The sequence below is a fragment of the Miniopterus schreibersii genome (genome assembly GCF_964146895.1).
Source record: "Miniopterus schreibersii genome assembly, chromosome: 8".
NCBI classification, from domain to species: Eukaryota; Metazoa; Chordata; class Mammalia; order Chiroptera; family Miniopteridae; genus Miniopterus; species Miniopterus schreibersii.
The window spans coordinates 29112971-29131193 of NC_138109.1; the positions used below are offsets into that span (position 1 = coordinate 29112971).

The following is an 18223-nucleotide window of genomic DNA, read 5'->3' on the forward strand; positions in this document are numbered from 1 at the left end:
AACCCAGGGTCCTACAGCAGCATGTGAGCAGAGCTGAGGCCAGATTTTAGATCTGTTGACTCAGGTGTTCCCAAAGACCACACCCAAGGGTCTTCTCAGCACATCTCCAGGTGGAGGAAACATAAGGCGGGGTCTGGCCATACCTTCGGGGGCTGAGTTGGAGGCTCTCTAAAGGTCCTCCTGCTCTAGAATACCCAAGGACTCGGCAAAAAGAAGGCAAGGCAAGAATGATCATCTCCATTCTTCAAATAAGAAATCAAAACCTGCACAAGAGAGGTGGCTTGTTCTACACATAACCATCCATCCATCCTTCCATCATCCATTGTTCTGATCCCTCCTAAGTGCCAGGCACTGCTTTAGGTGCTGGAGGTAAAGCAGTAAATAGGACAGAAAAGGTCTCAGTGATCACAGACTCTGCATTCTGGTGAATAACAGAATATATGAAACAAGACAGGTAAACATAGGCTACAATGTCACTGCAGCAAATTGAAGGTAGCCCTTTTTATATTCCTCCCATCAAGAGGTGTGGTCTGTGTCCCCACTCCTTGAACCCTGGTGAGCTCTGTGCCGACTGTGACTACGCCACAGGATGGAAGTGAGGCTGTGCCAGTTTTCTGGCCCAGGACTCAAGGACACTGGCAGTTTCCACTCCGGTCTCTTGGAATACTCTCTCTTGGAGTCTGGAGCCATCATGTGAGAAGTGCAACTGTACTTCTGCAGACATGAAGAGGAGACTACATGGAGAGGGAGGGCGAGCGCCCAGTGGAGGCCAGTCTTCTGCTGTACCTACCTTCTGGGGAGCCTTCCTGAACTCTCCACACCAGCCCAGCAGGCAGCTGAATACCTCGAGTGATCTCACAGGGGAGTAGAATGGCCCAGCTGCTTCTTGCCCAAATCCCTGACCCACAGGTTATGAGTATAATAAAGGGACTGTTAAGCCACTAAGTCTGGGACGGTTTGTTATGTGGCAATAGATAACCCCAAGGTCAAGCAGTGAAAAGTATCATGAGGCAAATCAAGGGATATAGAGTGACAGGGATGTTACTTTCTAAGACTGTGCCTCTCTGGGAACGTGATATTTGATTCGAGGCTTTAACAAAGCGGGGAACCAACCATGGAACGATCCAGAGGAAGAGCATTCCATGCGGGGACAGGAGGGAGAGTCAGGGCAAGGAGCTTGAATTGGGAAGGAGATCAGCTCTTTGGAGGAACAGCGACGCATCCAGAGAGGCTGGAGTACAGTGAAGTCGGTGGGAGACCAAGAGGCCCTGGACGTCAAGAGGCCCTGGGACAGCCTTTGCGCTTCCTTCTAAGTGTAGAGGGAAGGAGGCATGGCAGGGCTAAGCAGGCAGCAATGTGCCCGGGGTTAAGCTGGCAGCAATGTGCCCAGGGCTAATAAGGATGTCTCTGGCTCCCGTAGGAGGGAAACAGCACTGAAGTAAGGGCACCCATTGGGCAGGTACTGCAGCTCACACAGGTGGCTTGGGCAAAGATGGTGACAATGGGAACGGTGGCAAGAGGCAGGATTCAGAATTTAGAGTGAAGTGGCACAGCCGGAACTTTCTGATGGGTTGGATCTGGGGGTGAGAGGAAAAAAGGAATAGAAGACGGCTGCTGGGCTTTGGCCAGAGCCGTGCACCAAGACGAAGCCTTGGGGAGGAGCAGCTCGGGAGGTGCAGGAGGGGTACTTGCCATGGAGGGCTCTAAGATTCCTGACAGACATCCAAGAAGAGTTGCTGAGTAAACAGTTGGAGATACTTGTCTAGAGCTCTGGGCTAGAAATAGAAATTTAGGAGTAATCAGCATGCTGCTAGCTAGCTCATACTTATTATTGAATCCCTGTAAGTCCTGGCCCCAATTCTAAGACCTCCACATGTGTCCGTGATATAAGTGGACAGTGTAAGTGGCGTACAGGCATGGCCTGGCCCAGCAGGTGTCTGCTGGACCACCCTTCTCCCAGGTAGCTGCTCAATCAGGGGCAGCGCTGCCCAGAACTCTCTGCCATGATCGGCATGCTCTGGACCTGTGCTGCCCAGTACTGTGACCGCTCTACATGTGTAGTTATGGAGCCCTTGAAATGTGCTGGTGCAACTGAGAAACTGAAATTTTAATTGAGTCTAAATTAAATTTAAATAGTCACAGATGGCTAAAGACCGCTCTATTGGACAGCACAGACAAAGGGCAGAAGGAAGGTGGGGGAGGACTGACGTTATAAAGCGCTTAGTATGTGCCAAGCTTTTGACTCTGTTTAACATGTTCCTCTTCACAGTGATCCTGTGAAATGGGAAATAATGCTACACCCATTTCACAGACAAGGAAACTGAGTCTTGGAGAGAGGTGGTGAGTTGTTGTGGTCCTTCAGCTTGAATCCTGCACACAGGTCTTCTGATCCTTAAATCTCTGGTTCCTTCCACCACATCAGGCTGACTCCACGCCTCTCCAGGGTCTGACCTTGAAGAAGCTTTAGTGGGAGACCCTTCCCCACTCTGATGCCTCCGCCCCCAGCTCAGAGCGCGTACGGGACAGGCAGGGCTGCAGCAGCCCACTGGCTCAGAGGTGTCTGGGGACATGGCCTGAGTGTGGTGGGGCACGAGGGCCCCTGGCTGCCTGTGGGAGGGGCCCGAGGGCCCGAGACTGCTAGCACTGGATTCCCGTTGCGTGAGCAGCTTTGGGGAGTTCTCTCGTGCTGTTGTAATTTATTGTTTCTGCTCTAATGATTGCTCCATGTCTGATTATAAATGCCTTCTGGCTGGGGGCCCAGATTCAGAAAATTCCCATGATCTGCTTCCAAAGTTGATGGAACCACAAACGGGACCCATGTTCCCTTTCCGTCATCGGCCACATTTCCAAGGTAGGTAGGGGTGGGAGGAGTTCAGGGCCTGACACAGGGCTCTGGGTGGGGCTGTAAGAGGAGGAATCTGGTGGCCTGGAATTCCAATAAGAGTCACAACAAGGCATCTCCTGCATCCTAAAGAACCTTCAAGATGGCACTTAAATGAACCTGCTCCTTTCCTCTCCTCTCAAAACAAAAGGCAGAGCCTGAGTCAGAAGCAGCAGACAATACAGCTCACAGTGAAGGGGCCCCCGGCCAATGCAGCCCAACCCTGCCAACACCCTTCTCATCCACCTACCAAATTCCCACTCATCCTTCAGGAGGCAGCTGTGTGTCACCTCCTGCAAGAGGCCATTCGCCCTACAGGCAGTCAGTCCTGCTACCTGTAAACCTCCTCTAACTGAGTATACAACAACGACAAGCAGGCCTGCTAAGTACCAAGGCTCTCTTCACCAGGTGCTATGCTGACTGCAGGGTGCCCCTTATCTCAGCTCATCCTCACTCCATCCCTGTTGGGGAGGCCCCACCTTTATTCACATTTTATATAGGAGGGAACATAAGCTCACAGAGGTTAAGTGACTTGCCTAAGGTCAACAGTTGTCAAGTAATGGAGTTGGTTTTGAAATCAGAAGATTCTAAAAAAACGTAACCTCACACCTGTCATCTCAGCAGTGCAGCGATCGGTTTCATCTCTCACTTCTCTGGAATGAAACCTCCGGGAGCTGGAGGCAGGTCTGACCCCACACAGGACGGGTGTTCAGAAATGGACCACTGTGAAGATAGCCCCGCTGCACACAGTAGGTAACAGAATTAGGGCAGTCCCTTAGACTCGCAGTGTGTTTAAGCAGCTTCAAAAAAAGCAGTGAACAAATGCTTAATGAGCAAGCAAGACATGACTGCAGAGATAAATGCTAGCTCTCAGCAGGGACTAAGAGACCTGAGTTTTCTGGGTTAGTCTTCATTTCAAATAGCACATCCCACTAGCTGCTTATGTCACTGGAGTGGCCCAGAAACACCAATATTTAGATTTCTAAACTATTACCTAAATGATTTCTCATGCCCAGAAGAGGCATCCCCAAGGTCCCACCACGGCTTGTGATTTTCAATTTGGGAAATAAAGCCACAGAAGGGAAGAACATCAGCTTTATGGGCAGGGAGACCCATGAGCAAATCCGCTTTGGCCACTTGTTAGCTATGCCATCTCGGGCAAATTCCTTCCCTTCTCTGAACCTCAAATGCAAAAATGGGGCTAAGAGCTGCTGTCTTGCAGGACTGTTAGGAGCAGTAAACAGAAGAACCTATGGGGAAGCACCCGGGACAGTGCCTGGCACCCAGGAGGGGCTCAGGAACTATGAGGTCTCTCCTTCTCCCTCTCCCTCAGGTGAAGTCAGGAAAGAGAGAGGCATTCTAACAACAGACCTGGCTGAATGCAGAGGTGCGGTGCTCTGGCGGACCAAGGATCAAAGAGAAGACTGGCTGACCTGGGGCTGCCATCCTGAAGTGGATACTTCGTCATTAGCGGACAGTGTGAATCAAACAATAGTCTAGTCTAAGACCTGCCCAACACTAAGGCAGAGGGAGAGAGAGAGAGATGGGAAAATCCTGCCCCCCCCCCCAGCTGTGAGCCCACAGAGTGCTGGGGTGAAACAAAAGCAAAGGAGATCAGGACCCGGCAGGCATGGGGGCAAAGGACAGAGAGACAATGTGGGGACCTAGATGCCAATGAGCTCTGCCAGGCCTGGAGACATCAGGGAGGCCTGTGGAAGAGCTGTCTTAGAGAATGGGTAAAACTTGTATGAAAGGGCATCTCCAGTTATGGATGGGCACCCCACAGGCAAAGGAGAAAGCAAGGAAAAAGAGAAGAAATTTTAAAAATTAGATTGCCATTATATTTTAGACTTGGAAAGGAGCTCCAAAAAATCTACCGCGCCCTCCTTGCTGTCAAAGGTGTTCTGTTTCTCTCATTTATGAGCCATGTGATCACGCCAAGTCAACGATCAATGCCTCAGTTTTCTTATCTGTAGAAAGGGGATGATCATAGTACCGACTACACTGGGATGTTGTAAGGAATAAGTAGCGGAAACCCTTTATAACATATTGATGAATAAATAAGGATAATTGCCATCATCACCACCATCACTGTCATCACCATCATCGTTACTACAGATGAGGAAACTGAGGCCCAGAAGAAGGATTTGGCCAGGCTGACTCAGAGAGTTGGAGGCAGGCCCCAACACTTTTATTTTTCTAACAAAAATAGGATTTTTAAAAACAAGTTTCCCATGACAAATGGGAGCTCAGAGATCCCAGATAAGGGAGCAGGGGTCCTGGAGATGGGGACACCCAGTCTTACACAAAGGAATCTTCTCTCCAGGTCAGTCTTCCCACCTCCTGCCCTGCTGGTGCCACTGTCTTTCTGCCAGGCTCTCACCATCTGTAGTCGATGACAGAGGGCAGCATCCCAAACCCAGACACGAGGGAGAGGAAGCAGAGGCCCCAGACTCAGTGAAGTGTTGGGGGTGTGTGTGGGGGGGCACATCTGTCACAACTTCCTTGTTCCAAGAGGAAACGGGAAAACCCCCAGCTCCCAGCCCATTCCCACAGCGGTCTCCAACAATATTATCATTCTCAGCTCTCCTCCTCATTATGTATTTTGCCAGCCACAAACGGGGCCTAAATTACATATCACAGCTACCAAACCTCGGGCACAGGCCCACAGAGCAAGGCTTGAGGGAAATTAGGAGAGACCAAGGGAACTCAGGCCTGGGAGAGGCTAGAAGCCAAACAGAAAGGGAGGAATGGTCCACTCACAGGACCTTCCTCTCTCTGGGGAGAGTGGGGTTCAAGGTACAGGTGTGGCGAGGGCAGGGCAGGAGGAGGAGAGAGCAGAGGGGACAAGGGACTAAAGAGTCACAAAGCCTCTGGACTACTCTAGTCCCAGCTCTATTCATCAGCAATGTGGCTTTCTACAGACCTTGTCACTTTCTGTCTGTTTATCTGGAAACCACACCCTCTTCTGTCTCCAGTCCTGGGATAAACATAATGCTGGGCTGGAGGTGGGAGGTGGGCATGAAGATATGTGCTCAGTCTGTATTCTTTCTGGAACCACCAGGGAAAGACATTTTTCTCTCTTGCCTTGAGAAGTGGTGTTTTCTGTGACTTGAGTTGAGAAATACTATGTTTTCTGTGACTTTAGCATACTAACAGCTGGGGGGCGGGGTCCCAGAAGAGCTCTGTTTTTGGAATTGGGGCTGGGAAGGGAGCAGAAGGATCTTTTCAGCGGTATCTTGTGCTCCTACTTGTAAAATGATGGAGTTATGCTGGATTCAATTCAACTTGAGCATGAAGCACACGGCACTTGAGATGTGTGGGGTGGAGGTGACATGCACAGCCAGAGAGAAGGCCCTGGCTACCCTACGAGCACTTATAACAGACAAACAGGGCTCAGAGAGTGTTGGGGACAAGATCCACTCCTGGAGGCAGAGATCTGGGAAGGCTTCCTGGAAAAAGTGGGATATGAGGTTGACTTGGACGGATGCGGAATCTCACAGAAAAGTAAGAGTGTGCGCATTTGTGCATGTGTGTGTGAGAGAGAGGGACATAGGCAGACAGACACAGGGTGTGAGGAGGAAGAAACAATTTAGGGAAAGATCTGAAGGCAGGGAAGAGCTGTCCAGCCTCAGTGCCTCGGGTAACAGCGTTGAGGAAGAAGCAAGGACCAAGACCCCTAAGATCACACTGAGAGAGCCCTGAATTCCTAATGCCCACCAGGACCCTGTAATCACTGTTAACTCATCAGTTCTCCTTTGAACAGGGTTTGGCGTGGAAAGCAGGGATCGAAAGAGTAGGCAGAGATGTTTTAAAGTTTTGCAAGTTGAAGTCCAATAAAAGCCAGTTGACAATGAAGAAAAGACACTCAATGAGCAGCCCAGAGCACAGGAGACAGGATGCAAGGACAGACATGGTGATTGAACTATTTAGATTCTTTGTTATCATGAAATAATAAGAAAAGATTTTAAATGATAGCAATAATAAAAACATATAAGATAGCAAAAACAACAGCAACGAGAGATAACAGGTTTGCTATCTGCCAGGCACTGTGCTGTGTGTTCTGCCTGGATCTCTCTGTTAATTCTCTCAATAACCCTTCGAAGCAGGTACTACTGTTAACCCCTTTGGGGGATAAAAATCACAGTGGCTCCGACAGGGTAACTCACCCAAAGTCACCCAACTAATGAGAAACCGGGCCGGGGGGTCTAACTCTGATATTAATCACAAGACTATCTCAGTGTCATTGTTACAGAGAAAAAAACCACCGAAGTCCCCAGAGGACAGTAACAGCAAGCCTGCCTCCTCTTTCCAAGTTATTCACTCAAACACCTATGCAGAGCCTCCTGTGTCACAGCCTCCCCGAGCCCAGGCCTTCAGGACCCGTCTTCTGGACCATCGCACAGCCTCCGCCCTGGCTGCCGCTCCGGCCTCTGCTCTGCACCCCATCCTCCACACTGCACCCAGGGTGGTCCTGAGATCCAAGCAAAGCCAAAAACCTCGCAGGGCTTCAGTGCCCCAGTGAAAACTCTGTCACTGAAGGTCCCTCACAACCTGGCCCCAACCTGGCTATCCAGCCTGTTGTCCCACATCATCTCCAAGGCCCCCTTCACCCCAGCAACATCTGAGCATCTGGCTTCTCCCTGGCCCCAAGCACCACGCACTTTCCCAGGGTGGCTCTGCTCACACTCTCTGCTCCTCTGTTTACCAAGCCCTTAGACCTCTTCTCTGTCCTGTCAACTCTAACTTTTCAAGGAACAACCCTGGGAACTCTCCTGACTCCCAGGTGCTTGCCAGCCCCTAGCCGACTGGTGCAGCGGGGTCTCACTTGCCCTGTTTCATGAGTAGTCTCCACCATCAGACTGTGAGCATCTCAAAAACAATAAAAAGGGTGATGGAATGTGTCGAGGGTTATTACGGACAGGTACTACTATCACCTAGTTTATGGTCTCATTACTGGTCTCATCACTGTTATTAGCTCAGTTCCCAGTCCTTGGAAAGGACTGAGCTGGGACTGACCGTGACTATCTGATACAGAGGCCACATGACAGCCACTGTGTCACCACATCTCCCAGAGCTATGACCATTACACACTCCCTCTAGTGACCCGAAGAGCAGCGGCGCCAGCCCCGGAAGCCTCCGGCCTGCGTCTGTGCTCTGCCCCATCTGCCAGGCTGGCTTCCCGGGCAGGACCTTGCCGCCCAGCCGTGAACCCAGTCACATTTCCCAGTCACATGTTCCTGGCACACAGACACAGACAGCAGCAAGACCTGCGCCTGCTCTTCTGCGTGGAAGCAAGGGACAGAGGCGGTGTGTGGGAACGGAGATAGACAGGCTTCAGTCAGAGAGAAAATAAAGTGAGCAGTGTGGGCTGGAGCTTGGGGAGGGGGCATGGCGGTCCAGGAATTTGGAGGGGAAAATGCCCATAATGGCATATTTTCCAGCAGTGAAAAACATTAAGACCCACTTTAAAAATGTAGTTCTCACCACAGCTATTCCTGGACGCCAGCCCAGCAGAGCAGTCGGGGCGTATGAATGACACTCTCTGCCCACACTCACCCACTCCCAGCTCTCTGTCCCATCCCAAACATCTTGCTCCCATGCACCTCCTCTCTGCTCACTGTGGCCCCTCAGCAACAGAATGACAGAGAGGAACAGGACCTCTGAGACTCTCCTCGTCCACCCCTCACCCCATCGCAGAGATTAGGAAGAGGGAAGGGACCTAATTAAGGTCCCAGGACCTCAGTGGTAGAGCCAGGATGCATACCTAAGTCTTCTGGTTAGAATCCCTCAGAGCTTCCACCAGCAACATTGTGTCTCACTCAGCACCCGTCCCAATCCACCTGACCCCCTCTAAACACATGCTCACACATGCATGCACGCACACCTGTGCACACACATACCCACACATGCACACATAGAAATGCATGTCTGTGAGCACACAAACACACAGGCAGATATCTGTGCACACACATGCAAACACAGTACACACACGCATACACAGCCCAGAGTAGAAAGCACTAAATTACTATATTAAGAGCCAGGAAACCCAAGTTCCAATTTAACCTGGCCACTGACTTGTTGTGTGAACCTGGCTATGTCATTTCACAGCTCTGGTCCTCTCACTCATTAACCAGGCTAATAATCCTTGCTTCCCTCATAGGGTTGTTGTGAGGCTGAGCGAAGGCACAAGAAGGTGCTGAGGAACTACGTGACCTGCCTTCATCCCTTGAGAGGCCGAGATGTGGCAGCATGAAGCTCAGCTACTTGGATGTGAACTCCTTCTTCACCTGCATCAGCTGTGTGACCCTGGGCAAGTCACTCATCTCTCTGTACCTCAGTTTCCTCATCTACAAAATAAGGATATTCATAGAACCTGCCCACCCGGTTTTAATATGATTAAGTGAATCCACAATTGTGAAGCTCTTAGAACAATGCCTGGGATTTTATGTGTTCAATAAATGTTAGTCAATAGTATACCATCGTCGAATTAACACTTATTAATGTTGTTTTGCAACACAGGGAGCTCAGGAAATATTTGTCCAATGAATGAATAAACACTATTGGGGAAGGGGAGTGAAGCTGTGAGATTTCCTCCCGCCTGGAATTGGAGAACTGCTCTGAAAAGCCTTCTGGTTCCTTTGCTTCTTAGATCCCTCGACTCACTTAGATCCCCCAGGAGCGCCTGTATGCCATTTACGTTGTCACGTAGCACACGCCTCTTGCTCTCCTGGAAAATAAGCAGAGCAGTTCCTAGGCTCATCAGCCCAGAGCACTTAAGCCCTTAAGACAGAGCAGGGCCAGAGCTGGGAGCAGGTAGGGTTGGGTGAAGGGCCCAGAGCACGGGAGGCTGTATCTCCATAGCTGGGGTATTTGTTTACACATGTTCAGGGTCCTGCTCCAGCAACCAGCAAGCAAACACTCCACAAAGCTATGATCTCCCAGGCTAAGTAGGGCTCGGGCACTGTGAGCTATGATCTCCCAGGCTAAGTAGGGCTCGGGCACTGCATGTTCCTCTCCATGAGCCAATGGGCTGGACTACAGCCTCGCAGCTACAGTGACATTCCCCAGAAGGACATCCCTTGCTACCACCTAATGCCCTACACAATAGAAGAGCCAGTAGAAATCTGCCGGATCACAATGATAACAATGACAATGGCTACCACCACCACCACAATAACGTTAAGAAGAATAATTCCTAACCCTTACTGCACATTGACTAGGTGCTGGGCAAGCACTACTTTAAGCTCTCTAGCATATTAACTTATTTGATGTAACAACCTAGGAGGTAGGTACTATTATTATACCCATTTTACAGGTAAAGAAATGGAAGCAGAGGAGGTTGAGAAACTTGCCCAAGACCGGAAAACTAGTAGGGGACAGAGCTGGGATTTAAACTAGGCTGGCTATGTAACAGCACATGGCCAAGCAGCCACTGACCTGGCATTTCTAAACACTTTAGAGTTTTTTATTGTTTGTGGGGTTTTTTTGGTTGTTTTTTTTGAAAGTCTAAGCGCAAAAGCACTTGACCTCAGTGGAAGAGCACAGGCTTTGGAGCCAGGCTGCAGTGGGTTCAAGATCCAATCCTTTCGTGGTCCCAAGTCTTCAAGAAGTTGCTTCTTCCTCTGAGTCTTGGTTTCCCAGTCAAAGCCACTGTCTCTCTCAGAATGGGGTTTGGAAGGTTTGGTGAGGACATGCACCTAAAATCTCTCCAGTCGGACTGACACACAGCTAATGTACAATAAATGTTGGTTTTCTTCTCCCACTTTTGGCAAGAAATTTCAAATGTGGGTGAAAGATACCTATGTTCCCCACAGGTTAACTGTAAAGTGCAATCAATATAAAGTTATAAAGTGATTATTAAACATCTTTATAATTTTTGTGTTATACCAAGTCAATATGATGAACTCTCAGCCTTCGTGGAGAAAGGAGTTGGGGAGAGGAGAGAGTACAAACAATCTTACACAGAAGACCTCATCCAAGCTCTTTCCTATTGGTTGTGGACCACAGCGCAGCATCTAGTTCTGTAAGGACTGTGCAATTCAGAGCCTGATTCTCTATCACAGCTGCTGAATTTGAGGCTCAAAGGAGGGCAGGGTCACATAACAAGCTGTTGGCACAGCCACCCAGGCTAGCCCTTCGGCTCTCGATTCCATCCTGGTGTGGATAAGGCATCACATGTGTCCTATGTCTCAGGAAAGAAATAACTCAATGTAGGAGGTCTCACCTTCTCTTTCTTTCCCAGCTGTGCATGAGATGTATCAACAAAAAATAAAAATTAAAAAAACACACCCACAGAATATAATAGAAGGAACCATCAGCTCCAATCTGTGAGGGAGGCCATCAAATGGAATTTACTGGAAATCAACTATGTGTATTCCCCACATTATCTCTTTTAATCAGTCCTGACAACAATCATGTGAAAGTCACTCAGTCAACTTGCAGTCTATGCACCCTAATACATGCTGTGCACTGTGGGGGGCAGTCACCAAGCCAGGTGCTATCGCCTGAGACTTGTAGGAGGTCTGAAAGGAAGAAGCTAACTAGGGAATGAGAGATGGCATTGCAAGACCCAGGAGTGCATAAGCCCAGGATGGAGGGGCCACAGGACATGGAGTCCCTGTGTGTGCTGGGCAGAGGACAGAGACAGGTAAGTCAGATCCAGCTGGGTGCAGAGGGAAGGCAGCAACCTTGACACTGAGCTGGGGTGATGGGTGCTGCGAATGGTGGGGGGTCTGTTGAATGAATGAATAAATGTCTGAATTAAGAGCCAGTGGAGGAAGAAGTGAAGACCAATGGGGGAAAAAGGAATAACCAACGAGACGTCCTTCTGGAAGCAGAAGCCAGACAGAGCTAGATGTGCAAGCCATTTGCTGGGGGCAATGCTTGCAAAAGGTCAGGGGGCTGGGGAGCAGAGCAGGGGATGTTTTCAGACGGTGACGACGGCCATGGTCCCCACAGTCAAAGACATAACAAGCAGACTGATTCAGGAGCACTGCAGAGGAAGCCTGCAGCTCCGACCTCAGGGGACTCCCCAGGAAGGAGTATCTCAGGGGGGCCTTGCGGGTTGAGAAGACAGGAGGAAAGGGTGCTGGAGTTCCTGGAATAGGGATCAGCCCCACGAAGCACCGAGGCGGGACTGCGTCTGACTTCGACAGCAAATACGAAGTAGTTCAGTATGCCTGGAGCTTAGGAGGGGCTGGGGAAGTCATCGTGGGCTCTGGGATGGATTCAGACTTCACAGCACAGGCCATGGGGAGCCTTTGGAAAGAGGGGCTGCGTGTGTATTTGTTTTAGATCTGTGGGACAGCATGTGCAAGGGACAGAAGGCAGGTAGGCTGAGAGCAGTGAGGAGGCTGTTGCCATATTTCAGGGAGATGACAAGCCCCCAGAGAAAGTCTTGGATTGGACAGAGATGTAGCAGTGGCTCTGAAACTAGTCTGAGAGACTAGTCTCCAGGTTTGCCTTTTCCAGAATATCATAGAAATGAATCATACAGTATGTGGGCTTCTGAGTCCGACTTCTTTCACTTAGCATAACGCATCTGAGCTGTCTGTATCGACAGTTCCTTCCTCTCTTCGCTGAGCTGTATTCCACTTGTACGAACATACCACAATTTATCACTTTCCCAGTTTAGGGGCATTTGGGTTGTTTCCAGTGTTGGGATAAATAAAGCCACCATAAACATTTGTGTACAGTTTCTGTGTGAAAATAAGCTTTTATTTCACATGGGTAAATACCTAGGAATGGGATTTGCAGGTATGCTAAGTGTATGTTTAACTTTATAATAACCTGCAAAGCTGTTTTTACAGAGTGGTTGTTCCACTTTGCATTCCCAGCTGCCCTGCAGAGAGTGGTAGTTGCTTCATAATCTTGCCAACATTGGATATTGTCAGTTTTGATTGTAGCAATTCTAATAATTCTAGTGGCAGTCTTATTTCAAATTTTCCTAACAACTAAAGATATTAAGCATTTATAATGTGCCTATTAGCCATCCATATATCTTCTTTTGAGAAGTGCTCAAATATTTTGCTCATTTTAAAATTGCATTAGTTTTCTTATTATTGAGTTTTGAGGGCTCTTATACAGGGTGGGCAAACGTAGGTTTACAGTTGTTCATATGGAAAATAACACAATAATTAATAAATAATAATATGAGAATAAATCCTGTTTCAAGTACTCACCACTGTAAACCTACTTTGCCCACTCCTGTACATTCTGGACACAAGTCCTTTATCAGGTAGGGGATTTGTTTTGTTCTCGATCTTAGGGGGAAAGTATTTCATTTTCACAATTATGTTTGATGTTAGTTGTAGGTTTTTTTGTAGATGTCCTTTATCAGATCAAGAAAGTTCCATTGTAATACTAGTTTACTGAGAGCTTTTATCATGGATAGTGTTGAATTGTGTCAAAGCTTTTTCTGTATTTAATGAGATAATCATATAGGTTCCATCAATATAATAAATTACACTGGCTGATTTTTTAACATTAAACCAGCCTTGTATTCCCAGGATAACAGTTTCTTGGTCATGTTGTATTATTTTTTTTATATATTGCTGGATCTGATTGGCTAGTATTTTGTTGGGAAATTTTGCATCGATCCACATTCATGACATAAGTTTATTATTTGTCCATAGTTTTCTTTCTTGTAATATCTTTTCTAGTTTTGGTATTAGGGTAATGCTGACCTCATAAAGCTGGGAAGTGAGTTGGGGAGTGCTCCCTTCTGTATCCTCTCAGAGCTTTCTGTTTTCCCCTTTCACTACTTTGTAGTCTCTTCCATCAGCATTATCAGTTTTGCTAATCAGCTGACTTCAGAGACTAAGTTGTGTTACACACAACAGTCCAAGGGGTGCAGAAAGGCAACTAAGACTAGGTTTCTTCTACAAGGAAGTAAAGATAAACAATAATAATAGGTACCTGCTCTTTTCCATGCATTTTACTAATATTAGCCCCAAACCTCACCGCAATCCAGTTATGCCAGTTTGAAGGATTTTTAGGATGAGAAAGTTGAGGCTCAGGAATGTTAAGCAGACTGCCTAAAGTCAGACAATTCTCATGGAGCAGAGGCGTGGTTTGAGCCAAGTTCAAAGTTTATGCTCTTCCCACCTTGTTTCGTCATTTCTCCTAATATTTATGAGTATCTACTAAGTGCAAGCTACTTTAAATGCTTTATGGCTAGTAGTCTGTCATTGTCGATCACTGCGACTTTCTGAGGTATGTGCTACTTTCCCCATGTTAACAGTGAGGAAATTAAGATGCAGAAAGGCCAGGGGCCTCACTCAAGGTCAGTCAACGGTGTTAGACACCAAAGACTCACAGTGACAGGGCACAGGAGGTAATGAGCATAACATAATTAACATTCATATATAACCTATACATAAAGCAGCTTTGTAGAGTGCTATAATCGAGGCATAAAGGGAGGGGGTGAAAGTAGGGGAGGAATTCATTGTGACGTGGGTACTCTTGGAAAATGCACAGGAAAGCCAGTAAACAGTGAAACCAGACGAGAGGGCTGGAGGAGCCGGAAAGTGGATTGAGTTAAAAATCTGGGCAAACAGCAAAGGGTGGACATGGCCCATGGAGCAAATGAAAGCCAAGACAAGCAGGGCACGTAGCTGGATTTTCCAGTGTCACGATGCTGACGCTGAGCAGGACTGACAGGCACTAAAATAGGAATAGCTCACATCTGTGCAGCACTTTCCTTTCCAACACAGTATCTTCTCCACCCTCACAAGCACCCTCGGGGTTGTGTGATCTGAATCTTAGAGGTGAGGAAACTGAGGATCAGTCAGGTGCACGGCTTGTTGGTGATTCAACACAGCCTATCAGAAGCCCTGGGACCAGGCCTGATTCCTGGGTCCAGGATTCTGCCAGGGGCTGAAAGGCAGGGGAACAGCAGACCAGAGAGCATGGATCTGAAGTCAGATAAGTGCCTGAAAAGGCTCTGGGACTTTGTTAACATGGCTCTAAAATCCGAGGCAACCAAAATTCTGGAATTTGCGGGCCATGGGCTTTGTGATCTTGAGGTAGAAATTTCTGAAATCTTGATGACACAGGCTATACAATCTTAGGGTCAAAGACTATGAAACAGTGGGGATGGGCTCTGGGATAGTGGGGACAAAGGTTCCTGTGATCCTAAGGGCTTTACCTGGGAGTAGCAGACCAGCAAAAGGCTCAAAAGCAAAATGGATTCATCAAAAATAAAAGGGATTAAGGCCAACATCAAACTTTCAAATCTGTCACCCCAGCCAACCTGTGGTCCCAGGAGTACCTGGTGGTAAGTACACCTCTCAGGCCATTAATAGTTCACCTCCTGAAGCCCTTGACCCAAGGCTAAGGAGACAAGAGTTGGGCATAAAGTATGGCCTTCTGAGTTAAACCCCAATGTACTTTTCTCTACTCCTTGGATTTAAAAAAGAGGACAGTATTTGTATTTTCAGGAGGGTAATGGAGAGGAAACCTGGCTCAAAGATCTCACCCCAAATTCCTTTCCTGGCACTTGGCTTGTTGGGAAGAGGAATGGAAAATCCTAACTCCTCCACAGGCTCCAGAGCCCTCCCAAGCGACAGAAGAAGATGGCCCTTCTCCCTCCCCTTCTTTTTGGCGCCTTATGCTCTGTATTTATCCCTTGAAATTCCAAGATGTTTCCTTTCTCTTGGTTCCTATGCTCTTCGTTTCTCTGCCTCTGAATCGCCTCCTCTCACTGACCCACTCCACCTCCAGCCAAACCTCCTCACCCCCTCACCCACCCCGTGTCTCTCTCCTCTGCCCACAGGTCTTCAGCTCCCATGACTTTGCTAAGCACTTAGATGTGTAGTTTCTCAATACACCCCCATGACAAACCCATGAGACTGGAACACTGCCAATAGCCATAGGTGAGAAAACTGAGGCTTAGGGAGGCTACGTGACCAACATAAGGATACATGGGTTGTACATGTCAGAGCTGAGTTGGAATAGTAACTGTACTATTACTACTAATAATAGTAAAAATATCTAATAAATAATAATAATAACAGTAATCGTAGATAACACTAATACAGTACTTACTATGGGCCAGGCATTATTCTAAGTGCTTTTTATCTATTAACTCATTTCTCAAAATAATCCTTGGGGGAAGTACTTTTATTATTCCCATTTTACAGATAAGGAAACCAAGGCACAAAAAGCTAAGGAAAATGCCCATGCTCCCATAACATGCTTGACTCTGAAGCCTGGTCACCTAACTTCTCTGCCCAATTTTGTTGGTGTCTTCCCATCAGTCTACCCTATGACAACAGTTTTCTAGGCCATGGTTCTTCAAATCTGTATCTTCAAGGTCCCAGGAACTTACTAGAGAAAACAATAAAATATTCTGAGAAAAAGTCCCTGAGAATCAAGACATAACATTTCATATTTCATTCATTCATTAAAAAAATACACATATTTACCAAACTCCTAGAATGGGTCAGGCAAGGAGCTTACATCCTAGGGGGGAAGACAGAAATACAACACGTAAGCATGTAAGTACCATGATTTCAGAAAGTGACACATGATATAAAGAAAAGGAGAGAAAGGTGAGGAGTTAAATAGTGTGCGTGAGAGGAGACCATTTAAATCAAGCAGCCCCATTATTGGTCAAGGACCAGCCATGCCAGTCTTAGGCAGATAAACTGTAAGTGCAAAGGCCCTGAGACAAAAATGAGTTTGGTGTGCTAAAGAAACAGCAACAACAGAATGAGACTGGAGAAGGGAAAGGAAAAGGAGATGTACTGGTGAAGCTGGAAAGGCAAACAGGGAGCACGTCGTTAGGACCAGGCTATGGCTCTGACTCTATTCTGCACATAATGAGAAGCTTTGGCCAGGTCACAGGAGGAGTGAGAAGAGGAGGCTGCAGAGAAGCAGGTAGGGAACACTGAGGTCACCTGCAGAGGCCGCCTTGATGACCCTCAGCCTCTGCTGATCCACTGACCTTCGCCTCTACCCAGAGTGGCAGAAAGATGGGCCCCCAAATCTCAGCCATCAATACCTCATTGTGTGAACCTGACAAGTCGTTCACCCCTTAGAGCCTCCATTAGTCTGTCTGCAAAGTGGAAATGAAAACTTAGCTAGGAGTAGTGGGAGGGACATGGGGGCTCTGCTGTGACCTGAACCCCGGGCCTCTCTCTAGGAGTGAGGAGAGCTTCACTTCTGTGGGCACAATGCCTGGCACAGGGCAGGCCCTCAACACATTTCTATGGAGTCAGGCTCCAAACAAAGAGATCTGGGGGGCCACAGGGGTGTGGTGGCCCCAGAAGTCCTGCAGGGCCTGGTAGGCCGGGCGGGATGGTGCAGCCAAGGCCTCAGGCGTCTCCCTCTCCTCCTTCCCAGCAGCCAAGTCAAGCGGGCAGCGGCAGGCCCATGGACCAAGGGCAGACAGGCGGGCGGGCAGGCGGGGGCGAGCCGGCGGGCACGGGGAGAAAGAAGGGCATTGTCTGCCAAAACCCAACCAAGGGGCCAGGGCCACAATGCAGGGGATTCTTTCGGGAGAAACAGACATGCCTTTCTTTCCACCAACTGCTGCTAAAACAGCCCATTGGATCTGATTCTCTCCTATTTCACCCCAAACAAATGATAAATAAATAAACCTTGGTGAGCTCAGAGTGCCGGAGCCAGGACCCTGGGCCCATAGCGGACTGGAAGCGTCCACCCTGGGCAAGCACGCTCCAGGGCCAGGTGGGCCCGCCCGCACGCCCGCTGCCAGGTGTGTGGGTGTCTTCCGGGAGCGGGGCAGGCTCCAGGCCATGTGCCTGAGGAAGTCCTTCCAGATGTAGGGTGGAGCTGCTCAGGCTGTGCTGTCCTCAAACCCTCAAACCTGAGGGAACAAATCGTGGAGAAGATGGGGAAGCACATCAGAGGAGGAGATGGGCCTGGCTGCAGGAAAGCAGGCTGGCAGCCTGGCTGGCGCCAAGTCAAAAAGGTCCTAATGTCCCCTGCCCCTCCAGTTTGTCTGGAAGTTGACTCGAGTAATCTCACTGGCACCTCTTCCCGGTCCTCCCAGATGCTCAGTGAGGCAGCAGAGCAGTGGTGTTTCACTCTCCCCACTTTATCCACGAGGCAGTGAGTCTTAGAAGTGATGCACCCTGCTCAAGGTCACAAGGCAAGGTGATCACAGGATGCCAGAGGTCCTCTCCAATGGCCTTGCTCTCCAGGTGGTCAAATTGAGGCGTGAAGTGGTAAAGGACACTGCCTGATGCCATAGGAGCCAGGCTATCTGACACTGACATCCTCACACACTTGGCATCCTCAGTGGCAGGACCAGGGAGAGGCCACTCCTACTGCAGGAGCCTTCTCTTGACTCAAGGGTTCCTCCTCGGCGTTCAC

General features: G+C 48.6%; 1 protein-coding gene across 1 annotated transcript in view; it reads right to left on the reverse strand.

Annotated features, from left to right (window-relative positions):
* The window catches only part of TRABD2B (TraB domain containing 2B), a 195479-nt gene that overhangs the window by 143822 nt on the left and 33434 nt on the right, over window positions 1-18223 (reverse strand). The gene's annotated exons all lie outside the window — the stretch shown is intronic.